This window comes from Mycteria americana, chromosome Z (genome assembly GCF_035582795.1).
Source record: "Mycteria americana isolate JAX WOST 10 ecotype Jacksonville Zoo and Gardens chromosome Z, USCA_MyAme_1.0, whole genome shotgun sequence".
Lineage (NCBI taxonomy): Eukaryota > Metazoa > Chordata > Aves > Ciconiiformes > Ciconiidae > Mycteria > Mycteria americana.
Window position 1 is genome coordinate 15,108,345 of NC_134396.1, and position 5,859 is coordinate 15,114,203.

Below are 5,859 nucleotides of genomic sequence, written 5' to 3' on the forward strand. Positions count from 1 at the left end.
CAAGGCTGAGTGCCAGGTCCTGCACGTGGGTCACAACAACCCCATGCAACGCTACAGGCTTGGGGAAGAGTGGCTGGAAAGCTGCCCAGCAGAGAAGGACCTGGGGGTGACAGCTGCCTGAATATGAGCCAGCAGTGTGCCCAGGTGGCCAAGAAAGCCAATGGCATCCTGGCTTGTATCAGAAATAGTGTGGCCAGCAGGACTAGGGAAGTGATTGTGCTCCTGTACTCGGCACTGGTGAGGCTGCACCTCGAACACGGTGTTCAGTTTTGGGCCCCCCACTACAAGAGAGACATTGAGGTGCTGGAGCGTGTGCAGAGAAGGGCAACGAAGCTGGTGAAGGGTCTGGAGCACAAGTCTGATGAGGAGCAGCTGAGGGAACTGGGGTTGTTTTAGTCTGGAGAAAAGGAGGCTGAGGGGAGACCTTATCGCTCTCTACAACTGCCTGAAAGGAGGTTGTAGAGAGGTGGGGGTCGGTCTCTTCTCCCAGGTAACAAGTGATAGGATGAGAGGAAATGGCCTCGAGTTGTGCCAGGGGAGGTTTAGACTGGATATTAGGAAAAATGTCTTCACCAGAAGGGCTGTCAAGCATTGGACCAGGCTGCCCAGGGAAGTGGTTGAGTCACCATCCCTGGAGGTATTTAAAAGACATGTAGATGCATTGCTTAAGGACATGGTTTAGTGGTGGACTTGGCAATGCTAGGTTAACGGTTGGACTTAATGAACTTAAAGGTATTTTCCAACCTAAATGATTCTATGATTCTCTGAATTGGTCTGTAACCTACCAGCTGCAGGTACTGCAGTCCAAAAAGTGCATGAGGTTGAAATGACAGAGGACTGCAAAGAGAAACTAATCATGATGGTATAACAGCAGTTTCATGTAATTCCAGGATAAAAAGTTAACTGAGCAAGTTAAAAATATCTAGGTAGAAAAGAGACATTACCTTGAGATCAGGTTATGACCTCATTTACACCATCAGCACCCCATCACTGGTGTCAGCTTTCTGGGATTTGTACCATGTCCAGGAGAGCGCACTCTTCCACACATGTGCTGAGCAGTTGGTCCTGAGGTCCCTCGATGGCGACAGTGGCCTGCTCCTGGCCCTGGGGTTCACAGCTGGACTACACAGGGACCCGCACACCTCTGTGTGCTTATCAGCCTTCACCCCTCAGTGCTGGCTGCTTGTTGCTGTCCGGACTGATGGCTTTGCCAGATCCATCCCTCCTCAAAGTGCCCAAAGACCAGGTGCCCCATTTCTTGTGTGGTTGGTTCTGGCTGTTGCCAACAACATAGATATCTTTACACCAGGGGCTGCAAGTTAAGCAACATGTGGCTCTTTTTTGAGTTGACTGATCTAGCTGCCCGCATGCCAAGAGACCCACTTGTGATGTGCTTTTGTACCTCATTTTCCTTAGCTCCTTGTCTGCAACGTCCTTTCCCTGCCGTCAGCCAGACTCCCCTGATGACACCTACTGCTACCCTCCCTTGTCCTATGAGCTGCTCAACCAGGATTTCTTTCAAACCACCTTACACAGTATTGCTTGAAAAGGTGACACTGATATCACCAAAGACAGGTTTCCACTGCGAAATTCTGACATCCAAATGAGTTTAAAATTTCTTCTTTCTCTGCTGCTGTCCCAGTGACTGTGCAAGTTGTGACTGAAGCGATAATTGACAGGTTTTGGCAAGTGCAGCTTTTAAGTAACTGTTGAGGACACTGATGCCCAGAATAACTATATAAAACAGTAAATATAAAGGAGTTTAAAGGGGAATTGAATGAGTCAGACTTATCTTTTATATGAAGAGATTAAAAATGTCCATTTTGCAGACTTTTTCCATCTTACAGAGAGGGAACATGCAGACCCTTGCATGTCATATTCTGCCAACAGTAGGGAAATCAGCTGTCTTCAGTGGGGATATGTGGGTATAACTGAGGGCAAGTATTTAGGCCTGTATCTCCAATCTCACTGAAAAATGTGTTAATTTAAAAATAAAACAAGGCTCTGGGAATTTTTCAGGATCCTATTAATTAATTTCAAAAGTTCCATTAGTTTGATGGAAGAAAGGCCATACACTATAATCATCTGCCAGCTGGTGACTCGTGATTTTGAAGTAGATTTAGAGACACAGCCTCAGCCTCTGGCTCCTTTGCTTTACTGAGCAACCAGAGAGTCTAAAGAGGCCTCCAAAGACCCTCACACATATTGGCTTGGATGTTCTCCACCAGTTTCCCACTCCTGTCTTCACCTTTCAATGGAAAGGGCACACCAGGTCTCCCTGGTGGGTACTTCAGCACTGGGTCATCATGGCAAAACATATCTTTTAGGGAAGTCCATAGTCTGCTGCAAACTACGTCACACTGCTTTGGCCACAGGAAAGGTCAATCACAGGAAAAGAGGACAAGGAGCTCTTCTGTGTCTGCTCAGCTGCCCAGAGCACCACCTTCATTTGGCTGGGGACCTAATCCCGCAAGGATTTCTTCCGAAGTGGCACCCTGAGAATAGCATCGCTGGCTGCCAGGTTTGTCACATCCCGCTGGCTCCCAGATGCAATTTGCTTGGTGTACAAATAAAACCCTGCCTTCCCTCAGTCCTAGCCTTGAAGGCTCAAGGGAATTTGACAGCCAGTCTGGGCTCTTTTTTCTTTGCTCTGGTAATGACATGTGAAAGTGGAAATTCAAAAGTTTCCACAGAGATGCTGTGTTACATATTTTACTTTCCTCCTTCATTTAGAGACATAGCCAAACATGGGAGTTTACTGAGAAGCTGACTGTACACTGGGAGTCACCAACACCAGGGACCAGGACTTTGTAGATGCATGAACAAGGGAGGACAGAGCTGTGGCCGATGCTGCCCCTGGTCCTACTCCTGCTGAAACCAATAGCCTAACCATTGCCTTGCCAGGACCAGCACTGGGAGGAGAGTGGGACAGTTGGGATGGGGAGCTGAGATGAACTGACACTGGTGGTAGGATACGAGACATGAAGCAGCAAAGGGTAGTAGCAGAAAAGGACAGGGTCTGCTCAAGGCTGTACAGGGGGAAGGGGAGTCCTGCAGCTGTGTGGGACCTTAGAATCACAGAATCATAGAAAAGTTTGGTTTGGAAGGGACCTTTAAAGGTCATCTAGTCCAACCCCCATGCAATGAGCAGGGACATCTTCAACTAGATCACGTTGCTCAGAGCCCCGTCCAACCTGACCTGGAATGTTTCCAGGGATGGGGCATCTACCACCCCTCTGGGAAACATCTTCCAGTGTTTCACCGCCCTCATTGTAAAGAATTTCTTCCTTATATCTAGTCCGAATCTGCCCTCTTTTAGTTTAAAACCATTACCCCTTGTCATATCACAACAGGACCTGCTAAAAAGTCTGTCCTCATCTTTCTTACAAGCCCCCTTTACGTATTGAAAGGCCACAGTAAGGTCTCCCTGGAGCCTTCTCTTCTCCAGGCTGAACAACCCCAGCTCTCTCAGCCTTTCCTCATAGGAGAGGTGTTCCATCCCCCTGATCATTTTTGTGGCCCTCCTCTGGACCCGCTCCAACAGGTCCATGTCTTTCCTGTGCTGAGGGCTCCAGAGCTGGACACAGGACTCCAAGTGGGGTCTCACCAGAGCGGAGCAGAGGGGCAGAATCACCTCCCTCGACCTGCTGGCCATGCTTCTTTTGACACAGACCAGGATACGGTTGGCTTTCTGGGCTGTGAGTGCACATTGCCGGCTCACGTCCAGTTTTTCATCGACCAGTACCCCCAAGTCTTTCTCTGCAGGGCTGTTCTCAATCCCTTCATCCCCCAGCCTGTATTGATACTGGGGGTTGCCCTGACCCAGGTGCAGGACCTTGCACTTGGCCTTGTTGAACCTCCTGAGGTTCACATGGGCCCACTTCCCAAGCTTGTCCAGGTCCCTCTGGATGGCAACACATCCCTCAGGCATGTCAACTGCACCACTCAACTCGGTTTCATCTGCAAATTTGCTGAGGGTGCACTCAATCCCACTGTCTATGTCATTGACGAAGATATTAAACAGTACTGGTCCCAATATGGACCCCTGAGGGACACCACTCATCACTGACCTCCATCTGGACACTGAGCCATTGACTCTCTGGATGTGACCATTCAGCCAATTCCTCATCCACTGAACAGGCCACCCATCAAATCCATATCTATCCAATGTAGAGAGAAGGATGTTGTGGGGGACCGTGTCAAAGGCCTTACAGAAGTCTAGATAGATGCAATCTGTAGCTCTTCCCTTGTCCACTGATGTAGTCACTCCATCATAGAAGGCCACTAGGTTGGTCAGGGTAGCAATAAGTCCTAGTCCTGCTTATTCTATACTGCTAGTTTATTCTAAACTAGGGCATCTTTACACAAGTGTCACCATTATCTAAGATATATCAGGTACATCTTGTCAAATCTTTGCAATTAAGAGGTTAAGAGGAGTTGTACCCTTAAAAATTAAGAATGGCTTAGATGTATCTCAGCTTTCCAGACAAAGAGGACTTCTGGCTGGCAGCCACAAACTAGCAACATTTACCTCTAGGTTCAGGACTTTTCAAGTCACCAGCTATGGAGTGTCCACTTAGTTTAATGAGTTATACAGAGGGCACAGAGCCAGTTTAGTGACAGGCCACCACCGCTCAATAAATAAAATAAAAAATAATAAAACAAAAATATTTTTTTCACATTTATCTTTAAATACCCACTTAATCAATAACAATGAACATAGTGACTACCTAAGGAATTACACTGGAGTCCGTTCATTTTAAATCTTGTCAGCTAACTCTGAAACAATATCACCAAATTCAATTCATCAAGTATATGGGTATACCTCACTTTGGCAGCTTGATAAGAGAATGGCCAGGACAGAAAGAGGTGCACCAATTTCACTAAGTAAGACCCATTAAATAATGAATATACCTGCTGTACTTCCCTTCTCCTCTTGGAGACTTCAGAGGACGTATGTTACTGCTTTCCAAGATAACGCTGCCCCAATAAAATGTCCTTGTCTCCTACCTCAGGCATCAGTATGTAGGCACTTTAAGTTATATGTCTCCCTTGAAATCAATGAAGGTACAAGGACACTGGATTGAAGAGAATCAGTGGTTGTAGAAATGGTTGCGGCTGTAGAAAACATAAGGGTGTTTTCTATCCTGGTGTGGAAAGAACAATTCAAAAGGAAGATTTCAGCTTACCTGTGCTGATTTTGGCTGGGGTAGAGTTAACTTTCTTCACAGTAGCTAGTATGGGGCTAGATTGCCTGTGCTCGGCTGCACGTTCAAAGGCAGGGTCCCCTCCACACATCATACAACTGATGCTACGTGGAGCAGGTCAGTCACACTGATAACACAAGGGGCTCGAATGGGAAAACCCGACCACCCAGGAATCCTGGAAGTGATCATGGACTGGCCAGAGGGCCGAGACTTTGGAGTGTCACCAGAGGAGGTGACTCATGTTGAGGAGGCCCCTCTATAATAAATCACCAGAAAATGAAAAGCAATATGCCCTGTTTACAGATGGATCCTATTGTATTGTGGGAAAACATCAAAGGTGGAAAGCTGCTGTGTGGAGTCCTACATGACAAGTTGCACAAACTGCTGAAGGACAAGGTGAACGAGTCAGTTTGCAGAGGTGAAAGCCATCCAGCTGGCTTTAGATATTGCTGAACAAGAAAAATGTCAGTAATTTATCTCTATACTGACTCATGGATGGTGGCAAATGCTCTGTGGGAGTGGCTGCAGCAATGGAAGCAGACCAACTGGCAGCACAGAGGTAAACCCATCTGGGCTGCTGAATTATGGCAAGATACTGCTGCTTGGGTAGAGAACCTGATTGTAAAAGTAAGTCATGTAGATGCTCACATAC